This window comes from Alligator mississippiensis, chromosome 5 (genome assembly GCF_030867095.1).
Source record: "Alligator mississippiensis isolate rAllMis1 chromosome 5, rAllMis1, whole genome shotgun sequence".
Lineage (NCBI taxonomy): Eukaryota > Metazoa > Chordata > Crocodylia > Alligatoridae > Alligator > Alligator mississippiensis.
In genome coordinates, this window is record NC_081828.1 from 59,899,395 (window position 1) to 59,923,119 (window position 23,725).

Here is a 23,725-nt window from a genome sequence, read left to right on the forward strand (position 1 = left end):
CCTCTGTTTCCATAACAGTTAAACAAACAGAAAATGTTACTGCATAGTTTTACTTGCAGATGGTTCTATAAATGTGTCTTTTCAAAGGACAAACAATATATAATTTAGCAGGAAGTATAATTCGCATCTTGCACAAATATTAAAAAAACTGTAACAGCTCCAAAATTAAGTTTTCACTTCAGTAGCCAGAAAATGTAGGAACTTTATTTCCTTCAGACCTTGCTACAAATAAATACATGAACTTTCCTTGAAAAAAATGCCAAGAAGCATTTAAAAAGTCAGAGACAAACAGGAAACAGCTGATATTGTGTGTGAAGTTCCTACCCATGAGTATTTTGATGATCCTTCCATCTGCCTAGAGAGCTCATACATTTTTAGTTTCTGCCTTATTATGCATTTGTATTGCATTAGCACCTAGAGATCTCAGTGAGCAATCAAAGCCTAATATGTGTCTATACATATAAGGCAAAAATAGACACCCCCTGTTCCAAAGAGGTTACAGTGTAAACAACCCAATCTGGATCATCTCAAACTTGTGTGTGAATGTCAACGCTTGGCTTTTATGTTAGATAAGTCCTATTGAGGAAACAAACATTAACAGAATTGCAGCCTTTCCAAAAAATGTGCAAAGCATATTATACTATGGCTCTGCGCCTGTTCCCATTTAAGTCTTGGGGAATTTTTTCTGTTAATCGTAATGGAATAAGACCTAGAGGAAATCCAACTTCAGATGGATGGAAAGAAGCAATCATGTGTCCATTGCATGGTCTCAAGGCCTGCTGCAAACAATGCAGTAAAGCTCATACCAATTATTGATAACCAGGGAGCCTGGTTTTATATGAGAAAAAACAAACAAAAAACCAAAAATTCTGACTTAAAGAAGTAACCCAAAATCCACACTTTTCGGTGATTAAAATGAAACACAACTAGTAGTGGTGTTTCACTTCAATCATGGAAAAATGTCGGATTTGGTGTTATTTCTTTAAATCAGAAAATTTGGGATTTTTTTTTTCCCCCTCAGAGAAAACCAGGATCGTTGTCGATAACACGAGGCCTAATTTTAGAGGCACTTGAAGATTAATTGAACAATATAAAGAGAGAGGCAGAGTATCCATTAAATACAATGATTCTAAACACTGGGCTAATCTACACATGAATTTGCTCCAGCCTAGATTTACTCTGGTGTAAACTAAATCAGAGTAGAAGTTCCCAGCCCCCACTCTGCAATCATGATTGGGGAGTGGGGGCTGGAAACTCCCTGCTACCAAGGCAAGGGGACATTGTCCCTATCCAGGCATGCAAGGCAGAGGCTGGGGAGCTTGTTCCCTTCCCAGCTCTTTGAGCATGGAGCTGTGGGGGGAACAAGTTCCCCAGCACCTGACAGCAGGGAACTCCCAGCACCAGCTCTGTGACCACAGGGCTCCACATGACCACTGGCTCCATGACCATGGGGCTGAGGCTGGGAAACCCTTATAAGAGATAAAAGTCTCCCAGCCTGAGCTCTGCAGTAGAGATCTCCCAGCACCAGGCCCAGGGTCAGAGAGCTAGCTCTGGGGAATAAAGGTCTCCCAGCCTGAGCCCTGTGACTGTGGAGCTCAGGTTAGGAGATAAGAGTCTTCCAGCCCCCACACTACCCCCCCAACCACACGCACTCCCCAATCGTGATGGTGTAGCCGGGGGCTGGAGGATAAGGATCTCCCAGCCCTCACTCCCTGATTGCCATCTGGGAGCAAGGGGTTTGCAGCTCCCTGATGCCAGGACAGGGGGACATAGTCCCTTCTCACGCTTCTCTGGCAGAGCCCATCCTGGCAGCAGGCACTCCCAGGAACAGGAAGCTATCTCCTGACCCCAGTGGATGACTGACCAGGAGCAGATTTTGCTCCCAGTCAGGCATCTACATAAGCATTATGGCACTGTTACTAATCCTGAGGAAATCTGCTACTTGCATTCGCAGGTAGCAAGTTTACTTGGGATTAGGGAGTTTTACTGCAAAGTAAGCATGTGCATGTGTAAGTGCACATGCTTACTTCGCAGTAAACTATATTAATGTGAAGTTAAGTGTCTTGTGTAGACATACCCACTGAGTTGTTTTTTGGGGAAGTAAAAAGAAACCTACAGTTGATATAGTCAAAAACCATTATTTGATGCTATATGTAAGGAGATGCTTGCAAACACCCTGGATAAGAAGGAAGTTAATGGAAGGAGAACCAGGAGAAGCAGGAGTTGAGTAACTTCAAGTTTTACTATAAACCACACTTAGAGCACAAGATATAGTGGGGAAAAGATTACAAAGCAGGACTTTAGATGCTAAAGGTAAAGGACAGTCTGTGCAATTGTGCCAGAACTAAGAGGCACTGTATAAGGGAAAGTCTCTGATTTAGGGACTGTAGTTACATGTGAGTTATGAGAAGATAGAAACTATGTTTAGGTAAATCTTGAAGGAAAATCAAGTCTGTGACCCTAAAATAAAGGTTTAATGTACTTTTAAAAATAATTATTAGAGCTGTATGAGGGCCTCTTTCACAAGTAGACTTGAGAAGGAGGAAGATAAGATATCCATGTTAAACACTCAGGGTCAGCATTTCAAAAACACTTGCCATAGGCCAAATTCTGCTGCCACTGAAGTTCATATGAGGCATTCCTTGACTTTCACAGAAGCAAAGTTTTGGTTAATATTGAGCTCCTTCAAAAACCTTTTCAAGCACTTTGCCAGTGGAGACCCTCCTGCATGCATCCCACAGTTCTGCTGTGGGACAAATGGTTCAACCAAGAATGCGAGCAAGATGTTAGTTTGTATGGGAATTTAGCACCTGTGTTGACAGGAGATTTCTGAACATGTCCTTTAGCCCTGTGAGGTTTTGTTTTTATTTTTTTTTAATAGCCAACATAAATGTGCCTAACACTGGATGAAGAGTTTCAGAAGAATGAATGTACTATACTTAAATTCTTCAAGCTAAGTAGATATTATTAAATATTTATATCACAACCTCTAAAATAACCTGGCTTCCCCCTGCCAGGCCATCTCTGTGTCTCTCTTATATAGCCTTCTATAGCTAATGTGCTTTCCTATAATGAAACACAGCCTCTGCCATAGCCAAGTAACTTTCTTTTGTCTGCATTATAAACCTGGTATTTAGCATTTACTTGTGAAAGACCCAATGTATTTTGTGCCCCAAATCTTGTTTAGCATTGCTCCCAACTATATAATTGATCTAATAAAAGGTGTGACCAAACAAATCTTGCTTCTTGCATATTTCCTGGACCATCACAGCAACAACACTACAAGATTGCTTTATGTAAAAATAAATAAATAAAAAATAAAAAGGTCAAGTCTAATCAGTTAAAGGCCCCTTTATATTGAAGGCCCCTTTAAACTGAGACCTTGCAAATCAAAAGATACAGAATGAGAAGAACTCTAGATTTTTTTTTTATACCAGGTTACTCGACTATTTCATTAAGTCAAGGATTCTGTCCCTAGCAATGAGTGATATCTAAATCTTTAGGGTAAAAGAAAAGGGAATACAATGCACCTCACTAAGAGACTGCTGGAGCCATTATCTGATTGGTATCTAAAATATGAGACTTGATTATCCTGATCATAGTTATAGCTTTCATCACTTACAGCTAATATCAGTTGAAAAAGTTTTCTATCCCTTAACTCTACACAAAACTTACTCCAGAATATTCCTGTGTGGTAAACAGAATGAACCTTTGTAATTTTATTAAACATCTGTACTTCTACTCTCAATCATTTTGCCTATATAGATAAATGACATTGACTTTTTAATACCCTGTATTTGTAAAATAACTAATTTATCCTTTGTCCCAAATCCTGATGACCAAAGCAAAATCCAAGTCACAGCTGTTGTCATATATTCTTATTTAACTAAAGTAATCTTTATGTGCTAACAGGTTTTATATATTTTAGATGATAAAATGCAGAAATGCCCTTAAATTACCATTTTACTTGTTTTCCTATCATAATGAGGAGGTCACTTCTCGAGAGACTCTATAGTGCTGAAAAAATTAGTTTCCTGTTTGATTTTTATATTCTCAGTAAAGAACAATGAGAACGTATAGAAATTAAAGGAGAGACTTGGTAATGGCCCAAAATTGTTTCACTGCAGTTCTGTGTCTTCCATGTACTGCCCTTAATTGTGAAGCCGACTAGTTGAATAATGTGGCCAAGTCATATCAGTGGTCCATCTACTTTGTTCAGAAATAGATGAAACTGACCCATAGTTCTCTTGTGGAAAGTGAAAGAATAGATAAAGTCCTGAACAAAGACCAGATATATCCATCTTGGGCAGGATGGGGTTTATGGTGCTAACCTGGAATTCAGGATACTGCCACAGACTACCTTCGTGATCAAACATCAATGCTTTACTTTCTTCAGGCCTACCCTTTTCAAATTTACAAACATACAGTGAGGGAAAACAAATTAAATTTTGTGAGGTACAGAAGTGCTGGAAAAATAAGAAATGCACAGAGAAGATGTAAAAATGAGAGAGAGAAGGAAAATTACTTGATCTACATCACGGCTATCAAATTTATCCATCCTCATGGATTGGATGTGGTCTGCAGGACCAGTCCACGAACCAAATTAGGACTACAGACTGGTTGCACATGCCAGACCCAGTGTGTACCCTGGGCTGTCCCTGTGTGCTGCACATGTGTGCCAGATCCAGCTCTGTGTGCCAAACTGACCCTGACTAGATCTGGCACATGGGACCAGAATGTAGGCATGATTCAGACTAGCCTCAGATCTAGCACACGGAGCCAGTCTGGCAGTGGTGCTACATGCAGCATGCACTCCACATGCAGTGCATGCCAGACCAGCTCCACATGATGCATGTAGTGTATGGGGCTGGGACCAGCACATGCTGCATATGGCATGTGAAGCCGCTCTGAAACCCACCTTTGCACACCACAGGCTGGATAATATGACCACCACAGTCCATGAGGCATATGTTTGACTCCCCTGATCTACGTTGCGCTTCAGCTCTTCATCATTAAATTTGATGTAATACATTCCCTGACTCACACAGGTTTTGAAGGATAAAATCCACTAACAATGTGACTTGCTTAAGGAGCACAGTGATGGTCCCTAAGCACCTACAGGTTAATGTGTTTCAATTTTGGAAAAGCTAGAAAAGTTAGTTTTGCAGGGTCCATACATACTGACCAAAAGTCCTATTTCTCAATGTCCAAATGAAACTGATTGCGGCTGCAAGGCTACTGCAAGTTGTAGAAGCCAGTTGTCTTTCCACTTCTTAAGAGGTATAAATATTTTGTTTTGCTTTCTGATTTTTACAAGAAGCACAACATGTGTTACTTGCTTCAAAGACATTTCTATATACAGAAATTTAAATAACATTAAAATCTATTGTCAAGTTACTGACCCTTTTCCCCAGAAAAAAAAGGTTTTGATATCAAATGCAAGTGGAATGGATTTAATGGATCTAAAAAACCTGCTATCTTAAGATTAGTCTGTGTAAATACACCGGGCATTGCAAAGCATGTAAAATCGTATTTCAAAACACTATTTTCTCTTCCACAAAAGACAATCACCGTATGGCCCAAACACTGCCTTAAAACTTGTGATATTAGAGGCATTTAAAATAGAAATGACATTGACTGTTTTTTTTTTTTGTTTTCTTTTCTTTTGTTTTGGGGTTTTTTTGTTTCTTTTTCTTTACAAAAGAGTGCTAGGGAACTATTATTAGATCCTCCATAGTGGTTTATTTCCTGGAGGAGATATGTTTATTTCCTCACAGGTAGGAAAGCCTTACAAAGAGCTACATGGTGCCATTTCTGCCATGCCTCTGTGTCTTGAGGAGGTGAACCAGCAGAGATTATGAAACTAAACTTGCAGGTTCTTCCAGGGTGGTGTTACAGGTTCCATTTGAACTCAAGTGCCCATGCTTTAAAAGGTGTTAAACTGCTATGTATCCTCCAAGCATCTTAAAGTTATGCCACTTTGGGTGAGGGCTATCTACCCAGCTCAAGCCAGGGTAGATTTAGTCTGTTCCATGGAGATCAAGCAACCAGTGTGCAGTCATCCACCATCCCAGAATGCACAACTCCAGGCATCCCTACCCTTGACAAACTTTCCAGCCTCCCAAGCACTACTGTCTAGCAGTTCTACTGGTTCCAAGCCAATGCCACCAGATACTCTCAGTGGGTCTGACTGGAGCCCACCTGGCACCACAGTGCCAGCTCCAAGGACCAAAAGAGACTCAATCCAGGCATGTGGCCCTCCCCTCAGAGTGCTAAGTGTTTGGCCCACATCTGGGTGGCTGTCCCCTAGTCCCTTCCCTAACCAGGAGAATTTGGATGGGGGGGAAGGGGAGGCTGTGGCTTCCTCCCCCAGCCTCCCTTCCTTGGACGGGGCAGGGGAGATGGCTAGCTTAGTGTCAAGCATTGCAAAAGCATGGAGATCAGGAGGCATGCTTCCCCAGCGTGTATAATGCTGCTGCAATTACCTCCTGGCTGCTCCACACCGGGTGCAGAGCCACTGAGTGGAAAGAGCATAGATCTTAGGGAGGCATGCTTCCCCCAGCTCCGTGCTCTCACAGCACTTAATCCCCAGGGCTCTGCTCCCAGAGATGGGATAGAGTCCAGGCCCTCTAGTGGCAAGTCAGAGCTGTGTAGGTTAGAGATGGCATTGAGCCTTAACCCACGACTGCTCTGAAACTGTTCTAACTTTAACATTCCACAGATTTAGAATGGTTTAAAGGTAACCTGCAACAGCACGTGCATGAGGGAGATGATAGAGTCCTTCACTATTTACCAAGGAAGACTACACCCTAAATTACATGATAAAGTTACCACTAGAAGGGCAAGAAGGTCAAAGGACTGATGTGTTGTTTTTTTTTAAACCTGCATATCCAATATATGTGAAAATCATACATATAAGCTAAACATAAGCATACACAATAAAACTATATTACCAAGTAATAAAACAGTCATGGTCTATATTCCATCCATCTATGCAACCTGCATCAGCCTCTAAACCAGATGCTCATCTTTAGTTAAATTGCACCTATCCTTTACAGAAGATAGTTAAATCATCCTTAGTTAAACTGGCCACATCTACACGAGCAGAAGACTGCACAGTTGTTACTGTGCAGTCATTTAGTATTTGCTTATGCAAAAGACATAAGCAAGTACTAAATGACTGCACAGTAACTGGGGTTACTGAGAAGTACCATCCCGCATGGGGGGTTTTTCTGATGCTACTGCGTAGTAGCTCATTCATATTGCGCAGTAGCATCTTGTGTGGACACTCTCAGTGAGAACCAAATATTCACAGGTTGCATATTGAAATTATTAGCTCTAACTCTTCCAGTTGGAAGACTAAGCCTAGATCTAAGCAAAGTAAAAGGAACAACTATTAACCGCAGTCAGTGCTGGATCAGACCCCAAGTTGAAAAACTCAGGCCCAAAGCTAAAAAGTTTGGTTACTCAGTTTATATGGGAAGGAAAGAGCTTGGGACAGCATGTTCTGAATCATAGCACAGTTCACTTGCTTTGCATCTTTTGGGAAGTCCCTTAATCTTTCTTTATCTGAGCATTGTCATTCATAAAATCAAGATAGTAATTAATTAATGCCCATAGAGTGATTTCAGAATGTGGGATAAGTGATGTTATATAACAATGCAAAGTATCATAATGTTGTTTAATTTATTCCCAAAGGAGCTTTTTCTCTCTGTTCAAAATTTCCACCTTTAGATTCTGAGGGAAATTAAATTCTGAGGGCAGGGAGGGAAACTAGCTCTTCTACGTTTCAGATAATAGAGAATTTCCTTGAAGCCGCTAAAGTGCTAATACTGTTTCTAAAGTAATGAAGAGTGAAAATAATGGCATGTGGGTGTCTTCTGGCTGCAGGAAGAGGGCCAAGTAAACAGTGCATTCTATCAAGTGTAAAGAGATCATTTTTTGTGCTCCAGCTTTAAAGAGATGGCTGTCTTGAAATAAAATTGAACAGGCTCACTGATTTCAGTTCTTTCCTATAGTCTATCCACAAAAATATCCTGTTCCTCTTGTTTCAAATGATGAGCTCCAAACCACCTTTTTCTGTAAAGTCTCTTTTCTCAGTTTGATCCTTTGTTGAAAAACTGTTCTCACTTCACTCAGGTAACTGACATAATCCTGTACTTTCACAACGATGACACCTTGTCAAAAACTTTGTCTTGCAGGTTTCACTTCCAAGCAAAGCAAGATAAACTCAACATTTCTGATAAGGATCCATAGTCAGCCAGAAATCATCTGCTCCAGTATCCATATTAATGAGGTGTATTTTTTTCCTACTCTGGTTATATTATGTTAAAATAATTGGTTATTAATAAAAGAAGATCGTTCTAAAAATAGCAGTATCAAACAGAGGTAAATGTTAGATCCTTTCATCCAAGAATAATTGCTAGTTGATTGAACAGACCTTGGGTCAGAGCATTTTGCTGGTCCAGAGTCATGTGACTCCTGGCCCTTTCTCATATAGTCCATGTTATGTGGTCTACATAATTGCCCTGGGATTCACGTCACCTCTATGTCTGGGTGCCATTTGTGACTTTTTCTGATGTTGCAAAAGTCTCTGTAATTCTCTGTCTCAATTTCTCTATATAGAGAACAGTGCCCATGTCATCTACTTACCTTGTAAATTATGTTGAATGCTATTCATGAAAAGGGTTGCACCAGATGTAGGTAATATTTTGGTAATAATAAGTTTGTTCCTCACCCCCCAAAAAAGTTTATATTGTTTTTGGAGGACTATTGATGTAAAGAGGTTTTTATGTCTATAACTGGTATATGAATAATACCTAAATCTTCTTAAATGTTCAGGTTAGAGTTATTAATTTTTATTGGTCTAGGAGTGTGGACTTTATGGTTGACTAAACAATGTACAGTGTCTCAGGATGATGGTCCAGAATGCTTGAATGGTAGAGATATTAATTATGTCACCAGGACTGGATAGCTAGTCTAGGCTGTTAAGAAGCCTTGGTCCTAAATATGAGTTTGGCCTACTAATTTCTCTGGGAAATGATAATTTATTTGGTGGTTTATTTAAACAATCTTGAACAAATCTCTCTCTCTGAAAGAGTCTTGCCTGGAAATATCAAGACGACAAGAAAATTAGTAATAACATTGTTTTAACAATATTGAGTTAACCCAAACAACATTGTTTAAACTTCATTATGTATTTATGTGATGGCTCTAAATCTGTGTTAATTAAAAATATATATATCATCTGTATTATGCTGTAACTAATAAAAAGTTTTGATTTAGAAGTGCAAAAATAGAGACAATGCCCAAAAGTTTCTTATCTTTCCAATGTTGAAATAAGAGTTTAAACCTTAGTTTCAATAAGTAAAGTTCCCCATTTAAATGGAAGAGGAGGTTTTGTATGCAGACCATCACAAATTTCTCTCATATTTCTTTTTTCCAGAAAACAAACAAGCAAAATGTCCTTGAGGAATTTTATGACCTATTCATAACTGCAGAGATGAAACGATCCACTATTGCCTTATTTAATATGTGACAACCTGATTTACACTTAACTGGATGTTTCAAAGGGTGGTTCATGGGACACAAATTTTTTATGCAACTGGATCTAAATGATATCCTCAGGCAGTAGTCAAAAAAAATAATTATTATCTAACAGCTACATTAGAAATATGTTAGTGGTCTCAGTTCATCTGCTTGTGACCAACAGCAACATTTACATGGGCTGGCAGCCTTATTAGAAGTGTCAATGCTAGAGACAGCTACTAAGGAGTAAGAAGTTTGATCAAGCAAAGTATTAAACCTCTATAAACTGCCATTGAGTAAAGGAAGCCACTTTCAGCATCAGCCTTTCAAGTGAGCCCATAGGTCAGAGTGAAAGCACACTGATGAAACGATAAGACACATCTTGTTTTCGTATTGAATCTGTTTTGTGGTTAAATAGATGTATGACCTGCTGATCCATCTTTTTATGGTCACGGAATGCAACATCTTTGAATATTCTAGATTATTTCTGACCAAAGGTCAGCAAATTTAATTTGAAAATAAAAATGAAACACCTCAAATTATGAATCAAACAAGAACTATACTGTGTTTTTATACAAACAAAACATCTGGGGAATAGTAAACCTATTTAATATGAAAAAAGCAAAGAAAACATTTTCTTGTGGCCTTCCATTTCAAATGGTAATACCAGTATGAAGAATTTATAGCATTTAAAAAAAATATGAGTGTATAGTTGCTTAAAAACAAAGATATGGTCTGGAAAACAAGAGATATCAATCATGGAATTAGTTTAAGATTTCTGTATTTGCATTTGGAGAAAGCATATACCTGTTGTTAATCCAGGTATTGTTGCTAGTACGCACAGGTTTATACATAATGGTTTTAAATTAAGATATAAATTATCCTTAAGCGATTGGGATTTAGAAGAATTCTTTTTACTGATGAACAATAGAAGTGCAATGTTATTTAACAGTGGACTAAATAATAGTGGAGTTTAGTGCTTTGTTGGCTGTGTACAACAAATATCTTAGAAATGGTTTCTTTTATTAACCAAGCAGTTCGTAAATCTGGCAGCGAAGGTGTTACTGCAAATGTGCAGCACTTTCTAATCGCCATTAATGTGATTGCAATAGCAAAGGTACCTGACTGAAGAGCCATGGGATCTCACCTCATTATAAGAGAAACCACTACAGTTTAATAATCTTAATTTAGCTAGCAGTGTGTATCGGCTGGTCAATTTTCCTTTGAAGATGGAAATATCTGTGTTCTTTGTGAAAGGTGCATTAGTTAAACACAAAAAGCTTTGTTTTTTCCTAGGAATATCCATGATTCTTTCTGACAGTAGGTTGTATTGTGCCAAAAGACTGAAGTAGAACTGTCCTCTCATTTCAATGGGACAGTTCTTCATAAAAGCTGGTGGCATGGTATTGCCCCGTTCATGGAACAAAGTACTATGTGTGTACAAAACAATCACCAAACACATACACATATATAGCTATGCAACCATATGTGCGCACGCGCGTGCGTGTCTATATACATACACGCGATTCGTTTGAAGGTTAAAAAATTATTTAAATTACATTGTAATTTCCAGCACCTCTGGCTAGATCATCATGAGTGCTGAACATGTGCAGCTCAGTGGATATTATGGGTTCTCCGCATGTTTGAAAATGAGTCTTCTAATACATTAGGTTATAAATGGATATATGATCATTTGAATAAGAGATTATTTGGACAATGTGACCTAAAAGTACATGAATGATAAGATACACCCAAAAGTCTTCACTTCTCTTCTGTCTTAATGCTGTTTATCCCAGCTTAGTCCTCTGAAATCAGTGTGTATACAACATGTAATTTCACGGTGTTACTAAGGCTTTTTAAAAGTAAAGTCCATTTCTCATTCCAAATTATTCTCTTGATTATTGATCCTGTTCTCATTGAAGTCAATAGCAAAATTCCCCATCTCCATTAATTGCTTAAGACCAGGCCTGGCCTTTGGAGCAGGCATATTGAGTTGTGAGAGTTAAGTGCCATCAGAGTAAACCTTGTTGCAAATTGTAAAGGGATACAGTCTCATACCAACAGAAAGGCATAGGATTAGAAAAAGTGAAATGTCATTTTCATAAAGTTGTTCATTTTAAGAATCACGTGGGCTACTCATTCCTACTGAGATCACCTTGAAAACATATTTCAGAAACAACTGTCAAATTGTAGTTCTGGAGGTTTCTCTCTCAGAAAAAGGTTACCAGGGATTTGAAAAACTGGTGTTTATTTCACAGTTTTAGAATGATGAGTCTTTGGGGGAGTTGGAATAGGGTGCATAGGTTACACTGATTGTAGAAATAATATTATTTCCAAAAACTATTTTCTAAAAGCTCAGACTTCCCCCTCCCCCACTTTTACCCCCTAAATGAAAATTAAGAAGTTAATGGATATCATTCGTGATTTTCTCATTTTCCATCTAGATGTTTTAAACTACAGAGGAAATAAACTGCTTGGCAAAAAAATAAAATAAAAAAGCATGTGTATGTTTTGAATTCACAAAACAAGATGCTGTCCAAACTGATCAAAGTCAGATTTGATAACTTGATTTAAAAGTAATCCAAATGAAATCAACTATTTTAGTCCCATAAATCATCATGTGGCTTTTGAATTTTGAGAGAAATGGAAAGTCAGTACACTTACATAAATAAAGGTATAACTTTTCAAACTCAGGGTGGCATAAACAACTAGTGAGTTGAGGTAATTAATTATTCTCAGTAGGACTTACACTACACAGCAGTAGAAATTTTTAAAAAAATGGACAGTGATTACATTGCTTTAAGATTCTCAAGTTACTGAGTTTATTTATTTGTTGTACAAATGCTGCCTTCTGCAGTGAGATCTGTAAAATGTTCAGCTGCTTGTTTCCTAGTTAACGTTCACTCTCAGTGCTCCAGCATTTCAGGACTGAACATCGCAAAACACAGCAACTATATAGAACTAAGCATATGTTGCAGGACTTAGCTCTCCTCAATGTAGGTGGTTATCAAGCTACTGCAAATAGCATAGAATATTTTTTTCTGCTCAGCCAATGTATATAATGCAGAGAGAAAATGGTTCATGGCAGAATTTGGAACTTACTCTTTCATGAAACCACGATATCTTTTAAACAGAAAGCACTGCAACAGAATCTAAGACTACAGCTGCATCCACTACATTCATGGAGATATAATTTCAACATTTCTATTCTCAGGACAAGGTCTCTTCCTACCATATTACACAGCTATAACAGCACTTTTTTATTAAAAAAGAAGAGTGTGCTACAATTTGAATTTGAGCATTGGCAGCATTCCCTAAACTCTAATAGATACAGAGGTTGTTCTGTTCAAGTTACTGCTTGTACTATACATGTAAACAGGACCAGTTCAGCTTTGTCTATATATGCCTGTGTGTCAATGTCACTCTTTATAAAAATACATATTATCTGGGTTATTTTTTTTTAAATAACATTGTTCTGCCAGGTTTTTTTTAAGTCATAGGAGTTTCTAGGAAATCATGTATTATGGTTTCTCCTCTCAAACTTGTGAACCAGCTACATAGTTCTGCATCCCTAATTAACTCTGTCTGTACAAAAGATATCTTTTATTGCAAGTCTGCCTCAAATTGGGCTTTATTTAGTAAGGGTCTGTGGCAGCTAGTGCCACACGCAGAACATTTTTTTGTTCGTCACATGCATTATATTTTTATGCCAGAGTCATGAATTTCTTACTACACACATACACTTCACATATTGCTTCCTTTGACTCTAAAAGAAATCATTAACATTTAAAACTAATATAATCTTAAGGAAAATACAGTATTGAATTATAACAGGTTACTCTCTTCTAAAAGGAGGAGAGAAAAAAAAGTAACAATTTTATGGTGCAATCAAACTGAATCAAAATGGTTTGGAATAGTTTGTGATGGAGCAATTCACTGCAGGATGCAATTTAACACTTAGTGAAATGCACATGGAAAACGCACAGGAATTAGACACATTATAGATTGCTGGTAACAAAGCCCTTACCTGCTTCAATACATGATGGTCTTTAAGTAGCACAGAGCTCAGTAGGCAAGAGTCCTGTCTTCCAGTATGCTGTGACAATTTACACCCTATTTTCTATACCTTGCTTTTTCCACCATGCTACATATAGTTCATACCTCTGTTGTCTATGATTGGCTAGTATAGCTATGAGGTGCACACAGGACTCATGCTGAGAACAGCCTGCAACCTCTGATTAACCCTTTCTGGTCAACCCTAAACCTCTCCCAGCTGCATGTAGACTTGGCAAGCTTACACAGGTGGACACATCCTCATCTGCTGGGGTGGGAGAGCAGGCAACAAATCCCTTGGATAATTTTTCACTCTCCTTAAACTGAAAGGCAAGATGATACAGGCAGCAGGTCACTGTGCTCCTCAGACTGAGCAAAGCAAGGCGACCTCTAAGGTGAGAGACTCAGAGGAAGAGGACCCCAACCATCTGAGACTACACGATTCTGCCACCGCCTGGCTGCAAAAGCAACTCACTCCACTCAAGAAACCCCTCCTTCTGCTGGTGGAAGACAGACACTCCCATAACTCTGCCCCCTGCCCTCCTTGACATCCCTTCACTTCCACCCCTCAGATGAAAAACAAAAAAACTTTGAAGACCTGAGTAGAATTCAGATGAATGCTAAGGATCAGATATTTGCTAGTGAAGCATATTTATAAAAGCCAAGTAGCTCCCCCTGCAAGGCCTCTATCTTTCTGTCTACCTTTCCCAGTGGAAACATTTTAAATCATTTTAAAGATCTGGAGCAGGACCAGAGTCCAGAATGGAGAGGGGAGGGGAGAATGATGATGGCAGTGATGATGATAATGATTCATGATGATCTTTGCCACCAAAGCCAGTATCAGGAAGCTACTATATAGTCTCCTCTGGGTCTAAGCTGGAGATCATTCTGCTTTGGGGAGTTGATTTTATTGATTCCTTTGAAAACATTTTTTTTTTTAAAAGCAAAAATGTCAGGGTGCTGAATAGCCTTCAGATTTTCTGAGTCATTGCTCCCGATGAAGCAGTGAGTATTGGGTTTCCTCTCGTTAGAACTGTTGAAGGCTAGAAATGAAGCATTAAGGCTAATGGGAATCCTCTCTATTAAGCATGCCTCATGCTTACTGGTTGCAAATGCCCATTAAGAGAACATTAATTGCCTTAATTTACTTCGTGTTTGTAAGCAAAGCCTTATTTTTTTTTCCATTTTCAGGCCAGTATGAAAAAGCCACATGGTTCAAACTGTCAATTTTTTCTCTCCGAGGAGCCTGCACCATCCATCACAATGACTAAAGGACTCTGATTCATAGGATCATTTCCTAGTAGTCAATTCCTGGTGCTATGTCCAACCAGCTCCCCCCAGCCCTCTTTTGGCACTGAGGGATCAGAGTGTCATTAACCCTGGAAAATATTCCACAGATGGGAATATAAATTGTTTCCATTTAACTACCACCCTGTAGCTGATGCTCACGGGAGTCGCTCTTTGCTTCCTGCAAACAACTGCTCCAGATGCTGGGTTTAAGCTTCCCCCCCCCAAGATAGAGCCCCTGAAATGCACTTACCTAGATATTCTGGGATGCGGGGGGGAAGGATCTGACTGCCCTGAAAGTTTCTTCCCAGTAACCTGCTTGGTGGTGGTGGAGAATCCCAGCAGCACCAGCAGCAGAGGGAGCGTAATTCAGCAGCCCCGGTAGGGATTTGATTAATTATAGGAGCCCTTTGTGAACCGGGAAGGGGGATGGTCAGTCCTGGTGGCAGTGAGAAAATCTGGAGGGGAGACTAAAGGGGAAAGGCACACAGGTATTACCAGGAGGAAGAGTTGGGAGTCAGCCTGGTTACAAGAAGCTGAAAGATGAATGGTCTCAACTGGATCTCAGGACCTGAGGGGCTTTCTAACTTCTCCCTTCCCCAGATGATAAAACATCTGGAGGTGGAAGGGGCTCAGGGGCAGGTATTGAAAAGATAATTGATCTTTTAGCTCCTCTCATCCACCAGGCAAGAAAGCCAAACGGGGAGTCTCTCACTGGCGTATCTACCTGCTCACACACCGTGAGTGCCTTCCTGTGATTTGTGTGCGTCTGTGATAGAGATGCAGATCCTACAGTGCACATACACAGCACCCATCACATCAATGGGATTTCATTAATACCTTCTTGTGCTGACTATCATCCCCCCTCCCTACCTTCCGCTATAGGGTGTGGGTGGATCTCTGTGTCTAATTCAAGATAGATCCATGTTAGAAGTAACTCCACAAATGGCATCCTTAAGGTACCTGTCATTTTATCATTATTCTTATTTCTGGCTACTGCTTCTTCTCTCCCCGCTTCCCCCCCATGCAAGCAAATGTCCTCAGCTGATCAAAACCGGGTTTTAAATTATGAACATGGCATGCAAATAAATGTGTGTTTTATTAAGGAGGCATCTGGCTCCGGAGCTGCTGTAAAATATAGATATGGGGGAGAAGGGAATCGGAAGCTGTGATCCGATAGAGACGTGTACACAGGGTGTTTCGACCAGGATCGCTGGCTAGAATTACAACAGACAATTAGGATGCCAGTGTCCCCTGCGAGTGCCACTCAGCCAGGAGGGGGGACAGTCTATCCAAGCTCCCCCTGCTTTGCACAGCTCTAGATTTCAGCCATCACCTGGAAGTCCTGCCTTGAAAAGCCACAGGGTATATTTGATCGCACTGGGAAATCTCCCCCCTTTTCGTTGGAGCGATTCAGAATAAACCCGAACAAGGTTGTTCCAGGGATAAGGAGAAGGAACTTTCCCAGCCCTCCCGGTAGCCTCCTGAGTACTACTGCTGAGGACCAGTTTCCTACGTGGATGGAGAGGAGAGGGTGGACTGTGCCTACATACCGGGGTGTGTGTGTGTGAGAGAGAGAGAGAAACTATACCTACGTACCTGGGTGTGTGGGGGTGTGTGTGTGTGTGACTATACCCAAGTACCGGGGTGTGCGTGTGTGGTTATATGAGACTATACCTACATACTGGTGTGTGTGTGTGTGTGTGTGTGTGTGTGTGTATGAGAGTAACTATACCTACATACCGGGGGGGGGGGGGTGATTGTGTGCGCGAGTGTGTGCGTGTGTTGGGTTGAGGAAAGGGTTAATGAGGCACGAGCTGCAGCAGGTGAAATTGATGAATAAGCAGCCCGATGTAAAAGGGCTGTGGGAGTAATTGTGGGGTAGGTTGTAACTTAGTGCCTATGGCTGTGACTAACATATTAATAGATGTGGTCAAGCAGGACTGATGCCTGATAATGCTTCTGCTTTAGGGAGAGAGAGGAATCTGAAATGCCGATGCCTAAATATTACAGTTTTTTTAGGATCAATTGGGTGAGAAAGGAACATGCATGGGGAAGAAACTTACTCACCCACTGAATGCTCAGGAAGCGAGGTGACTGTGAGCAAAACGCAGCCCGAATCCAAAGGGACAGTCCATGATCTTCAGCTCCAAGCTACAGGAGGGACCTGCATGGTGCTGGGACTTTGCAAATAATCAGCAGTTCCTTGTGGCACAGCACCAAGGATAACAAGCCACTTAGACCCAGCGCCTGCCTCTGTGTGTGTCTGTGTGAGAGAGAGAGCAAGAGAACCACCAAGCCCCAAAGAAGAGGGAGGAGGGGGCAGGAAACAAAACTGTCAGGAGAAGATGGAGGGGGAGCCCTGGGAGGGGTGCTCCTTGAGCAGAAGTGGTCAATAATAACAAACTGCGAGACCTCAGATAGGAGAAGGGCTCTGCCAAGCCCAGGCTGGAAGGAAGGAGCTCAGAGAAAGCTGCACCCAGAAATCAAAGGAGCTGGTGCAGATCCAGGGAGAAGTAGGGAGAGAGGCTCTAGTCATCCTGATAGATATAGCGGCAGGAATGATTTAGGGAGCCGGGGAGGATCCAATGAGAATTCAAGAGGGGGACAGCCTCAGAGCCGCTGCACTCGTCTTCCCAGCCTGCTGCTGGAGGGATCCCGGGGGTTGTGTGCTTCGTGATTATTAGGACTTCCTATTAACTCGGTGCCTTGCACTGGCTTTCCTCTGAGCCTCCCCGCATGGACACCGACTGGGAGAAAGGTAAGGGAGGAGGAGGAGCAAGGGCCAAGAGGTAAGGAATGGAGAGGGGGGCGCCCACCTTATCCAACCCTTGCCTAAATCTTCAGTGATTTGCCCTGGGAGCCGGAGGGGTGCGTGCAAGCGGCTGGAGCCAGGCAGGGGAGCGGGGAGCAGCTGTGCAGGGCGGCTGGTCCTTTGCAAACCCCGGAGCCGGGGCCCGATGCAGGGGGAAGGGGGGAGCATTGGGGGCGCTTTGTGCCCTGCTTTCTTCAGCGCGCGCAGGGGCTGGCGCTGGGCGATGGCTCCGTGGGCTGCAGCCGCCTGGATGGTGCCGTCCGCGGAGCCCGCACGTGAGAGCTCCAGGATCGCTGGGGTAAGATCGCCCCGCTCCTCCCCTCCCCTCCCCCGACCCCCCTTTCATTCAGACCCTATTGTTTTACTGCCAGTGAAGTCCCTCCCTGCCTCCATCTCCCAGGCAGGGAGCTGCCTCCCTCTCCCCGGCCGCGGGTTTGTGCCCCGATGCTTCCCCCTCTCAGCAGCAAGGCGGGCGGCCCTGCCCTCTCCTCGCCTTTCCCCTCGGCCCCCAGGCTGGCACGGGGGGAGGGGAGGGGCTGGAGGGGGCGCATATTTGCCCCGGCGCGGTGCAAAATGCTCCTGGTCACTCCTCCCGTGGTCTGCAGGGCTACGGCAACTAACTCAGCGCCTCGCCTTTCCTTTTCACGTCCTTGCTCTGAGCCGGAGCACTGGGAAATGTCCTTGTCCTCTTTGCCACGAGGGCGGGTCTGGAGTGTGGAGTGAATTGCAAGGGGGTGTATATCTGTGTGTGTGCGCGCGAATCTCTGTGTATCTATGAGTGTGTGTGTGTATGGCTATGGGGTGGGTGTGTGTGCAAATATCTGTGTATCAATGAGTGTGTATGTGTGTGTGTGGCTATGGGGTGGGTGTGTGCAAATAGCTGTGTATGAGTGTGTGTGTGTGCGCATGGCTATGGGGTGGGTGTGTGTGCAAATAGCTGTGTATCTATGAGTGTGTGTGTGTGTGTGCGCATGGCTATGGGGTGGGTGTGTGTGCAAATAGCTGTGTATCTATGAGTGTGTGTGTGTGTGTGCGCATGGCTATGGGGTGGGTGTGTGTGCAAATAGCTGTGTATCTATGAGTGTGTGTGTATGGCTATGGGGTGGGTGTGTGTGCAAATAGCTGTGTATCTATGAGTGTGTGTGTGTATGGCTGTGGGGTGGGTGTGTGCAAATAGCTGTGTATCTATGGGGGTGTATGGCTATGGGCGTGTGTGTACAAATATCTGTATGGGGGTGTATGGCTATGGGGTGGGCGTGTGTGTACAAATATCTGTATCTGTGGGGGTGTATGGCTATGGGGTGGGCGTGTGTGTACAAATATCTGTATCTGTGGGGGTGTATGGCTATGGGGTGGGCGTGTGTGTACAAATATCTGTATCTATGGGGCTGTATGGCTATGGGCGTGTGTGTGTGTGTGAATATCTGTGTATCTATGGGGGTGTATGGCTATGGGTGTGTGTGTGTGAATATCTGTGTATCTATGGGGGTGTATGGCTATGGGTGTGTGTGTGTGAATATCTGTGTATCTATGGCTCTCTGTGTGTTTGTGGCTCTGGGTGTGTGTCTGTGTGCATATCTGTGTATGGGTGTGTGTGTGTCTATGGCTGTGTGTGGGGAGAGAGAGAGGCAGAGGACTTTTTGGGGGCTCCTCCCTTCCCATCTTGTCCTGCTCCTTGCATCTCTGCAGTCAAGCCAACAATGTGACAGTAATGAAATAAAAGTAATTCCTTATTGCTGGGTTTGCAGTGAGATGAAGTAGTCAGCAGAACCAGCAAGGAGCTGTGGGATCCTTGAATTGTTGCAAGAGGAGCATAGCCAGGGTGCCTTATGCCACAATCTGACCACCCTATCCAGCTGGGGATGGTCTAGTTGGGGCTGGTCCTGCTTTGAGCAGGGGGTTGGACTAAATGACCTCCTTGTGTTCTCTGGTGCTATGATCCCTATGCAGAATGCCTGTGGAGGCCACATGACATTGCCTACAGGCATTTGCTTTTCTGTGTGCATTAGGCTAGCACCACCTTTCAGCCAGCAAATATTTTTTGATCATTTAATTGATCACCCATGGGGTTTGTTTATTTTCTCTCAGTCTATTGTGAGGTGTGTGTGAACTTGCCAGTACCACTGTTTTCAATTCCCTGGGTCCTGTGTAAGAGGTTTATGCTTTCAAAATGTCCAAGCTATGCTGGGTGTCACATTCTGTTTATCCCGTGAGCAGTTTTTCGTTTCAAGTTGAAGAAGCGTCAGCTGCTCTGTTCCAGATGATGGTCTGGGCTGACTTGGTTTTTTTGTTTTGTTTTTGTTTTGCAATGGAGGGTGGAAAATTGGGGGAGACAAAAGGATGTTGTTGAATGTTCATATAGCAAAAGAACAATGCCCTTTTCGAGTGTAATGGTTGTTAAATCTGAAACAGCATACATATGTGGCATTCTCCAGTTTATTGATTGAATGTGACATGCCATCTTGTTTCTTTGGCTCAGAATAGCTTTTCTTTGATAGCAAGAAATAAATGACCCCATGCCCTCACAAGTGCCCCATTCTAACAAAATGCCAATAAGAAGAAAGGTCACTGTTTATGTAGAGATCGTTGTATGTTCCTTAACAATGATTGGAGCACATCAAACCTGCAATGACAGCCAGGCTTTGGGTTTTAAGTTATTCAATGAGAGCACAGTCCATTTTCTAAACTTCACAAATCTATGAGACAGCACAAGAAAGAGATGGGGAAATGAAGTTGTGTGAATTAGATAATTATGGCCAGACTGCATGTGGGTGCTGCAATATCTACTGCTCTTAATAGTGTTTATTATTGTGAGTACTGGGAAGCTCCAAGGGAATCTTTTTTCCATAAAGGCATGTTGTATGTTAATGTTTTTCTGTTTTTTCTCTCTAGGTTTCATACCAGCCCTAATGATGTCTTGAATTTGTCCTGGTAGCCTGAACTTGTTCTGCAGCAATCTTCTCACTGATAAAATGATATCCACATAGAAATGTAGGGGTGGCAGACATAGGTGACTATAAATAACTACCACTTAAATCTCCCAATATGGTTACATTTTGGGTTTGATCAAAAACCCACTAAAATCAATGGATACTTTCATTGTAATCAAATATTACAAATAGTAAAATTATGAACCAAATGAATTTACCTAAATTGTGCAAAAGCTGATGCAATAGATTGAAAAATGTTCACTGATGATTAGGGTTTTACACCCCCCCCCACTCAACAACTTATTACACAAGTGCCTTTTCGCATTATCAATCTTTTTGATGCTCATCCTTCTCCCAAAGCCCATTGTAAATTTACTTTTGCAATGATCAAGGATGCTTTTAACTTACTGAGTATACACAGCATTGATTCTGAGTTTGCAATTGGCTTCTTTAAAACAAAATCTTGTTCTGGCACCCTATTAAGAAAGCAATGCTGCCACCTTCTTAAAGTGCCTGTGTATTAGCTATAATGAATTCTCTGCATGGTACTCTGCTGTAATTCTTCATCTAAAAATTCTATCCAATACATGTTTAGTCAGGGGAAACTGTACTTGACTTTTGAAACACTTGGGAGGAGCAATATGATAACCTCCTAAAGTGCATTGCCCTTAACTGAAATTATGGCAAAGTAATTAAAGTTAAAGCAAAAAGGCTTAAACTTTGGACCGCTTAGATTGTTAGTGTTTTTGCATTAGTGAGATTTAAAAAAAATCTGATTTAAATGTCAAATGTGCATATTAAGCAAGACGACTCTATGAATACTTAATTTCCAATTATATATACTGTATATATCTTGCTTTTAAGCAGCTTGTACATTTGTCTGAATATTGCTTTTTATGATTCTAGCTTTTGAACACCCACATTTACTTAACAAAATTTGTAAGTGAATATATTGTTTGCATAGTATGAAAAAGAAAGATTATAACCAAGAATTATATTTTATGGAAATTTTTTGACCCATATATTTAGGCTTTAATAGACTCATGGCTCATTCTAATTCTTTAAAATCCATGACATTTTTCTTCATTGTATAAAGGTCTGTCTTAGTGTATCTCTACATTTTAGTCCTAGGAAATGAATGACTACTAAATATTTTCTTTTAAATTCCCCAAATTAAAAAAAAAAATGTAAAAAAATGACTCTACAAACAAATGCAGACCAAATCTGAATAAGCTATTTAAAGTCCTAATATTCTGAGAGAGGATACCCTCCAAGAAAGGCATCTGTGTTGATTGAGGACCTGCTTCCATAGCAATTGGAAGGTGTGATCACAGCATTTCTAAACACGTAATTTCATTCTAGTTGGGTTAGATCCCAATTGTGGTGAAGGTAGAAATGTGTGTACTTCAAGCCAGGCTAGCAAACTGAGTCTCGGGGTCCTGGTGGATTTGCACACCCAGCCCTGAATTTCACGGTGCTTCATCTTTTCTGTCCTTTCTTGTTCTACCTAAATTAAAGCTGACATGGCAATGTAGACATATACCTTCTTAATAAAAAAATAATATATATATTTTTTTTAAATACAACACAAAAACAGATAAAAAATATAGGTTGGTTTTACATGTACAGTTGACATAACACAAACAATATGAAATACAAGGGAAAAGACAAAAAAGAAAGAAAAAAGGAGGAGAGAAGAGGGAGGGAAAGAAGAAGAAAAGAGAAGGGTGTCATGAGTAACAATCCAGTGACCAAAAGATTCCAAGACTTCTTTCCAAATTGCACCAAACTTTTTGATGTATCTAAGACTGCTAAACATGACTTTCTCCATAGATGCCACTTACACCATCTCATTATGCTGGATTTCAACCTCCGGAGATATCCTACTTTCCCAATGGAGCACTACAAACCTGCATGTTACTAATAAGAGCCACTATAAGAGTGCAATTTGGGAAGGATTCAGTTTGAAGAATGTCTTAGCAATATACCCAAGAACATACATATTTGCAAAGGTATTGGTATTTCATTCAAAACCATGTTAACTAGTTCTCATTTCTTTCCAACCTCTAATGCATCATATCTTCAACATATATGTTGTGGCAGTATATTTAATTTTTTTGAGCAGAGAGTTTCAATGGATTATACAATTAGAAATATTATGAATTCCATTTTATGGTAATTTCTTCTTTAAATGTAGATTCAGTGATGTCTGGTGTCTGACAGATAGATGAGTAAATTTAGCTAATATAAAATGGGATGTACACTATTCCCAATCCCAAATGTTAAAAAAATAATGAATTGGGAGTCAAGATGATGAGAGTAACATAACAATAAGCAAAACAACAATAACATCAACAACAATAATAATTTAGTTCTGTTTATTTATTGTCTGCTTTTGATATAATTAGGACAATTTTAAGTTACATTCCCAAGCCTTTATTTACAACCACAAAACTAAATGCTTAATTAAAAAAAAAAGTGAAACCTAATATTCTCATATATTCACTTGTCTTCAGCACTTGGGACTTCAAATAAAACATCAAATGTTATGATGCTTCCAATAGAATCATAAAACATGAAACACTAAAATGGCAGAGGAAACACATGTGAGACAATGGGATAAGGATTTCTATGGATTAGACTTCTGGGTTGCTCTGGTAGAATTTCTTCTGACTCTTTAGAACAGTTCATATGTCAAAAGTGGCTAAGTTGCCTATTGACTTTGTGCCACACGTGTTTCATTGACTGGTATACTGCAGACTGAATAGCCCTGCTTTTCTCTCTCACCCTCCTAATCTAACCATAAAAAGTTGACTATAACCTGAAGTAATGCCAAGAGAATGCTACTCCCAGTGGGCTTACATTGATTCAAGTTTGGGGTTCTTTGTGGGTGGGAGCTGAATTCCTACACTTTGCATTTCTCCCACCATCTACTGTGGGTTTTTTTTCATATGCACCAAACACTTTTTCTCCAAAAAGCAGCTGCTGAGGATTGGGATATGCATTTAAGTGAGGAAATATCATAATAGCAGCTTTATCAGCTTTTGCCTCTGCTGGGGGAAAAAGAAAGCAGCATACAGGTGTGGGGGCAACAGAGTGGGCATGTGGGGCT

At 41.0% G+C, this 23,725-nt stretch overlaps 1 protein-coding gene across 2 annotated transcripts in view; it reads right to left on the minus strand.

Annotated features, from left to right (window-relative positions):
* Nucleotides 1–17,613, minus strand: part of BRINP3 (BMP/retinoic acid inducible neural specific 3) — a 345,467-nt gene extending 327,854 nt beyond the window's left edge. Inside the window, exon 1 of one of the 2 annotated variants that reach the window (XM_019500320.2) lies at nucleotides 16,939–17,613. The gene's annotated coding sequence lies outside the window, so the exon portion shown is untranslated. Of the gene's footprint in view, nucleotides 1–13,555; nucleotides 14,027–16,938 lie in introns of those variants that run through there. The other variant, XM_019500321.2, reaches the window with a different exon arrangement.
* Between the last annotated feature and the right edge of the window lie 6,112 nt (nucleotides 17,614–23,725).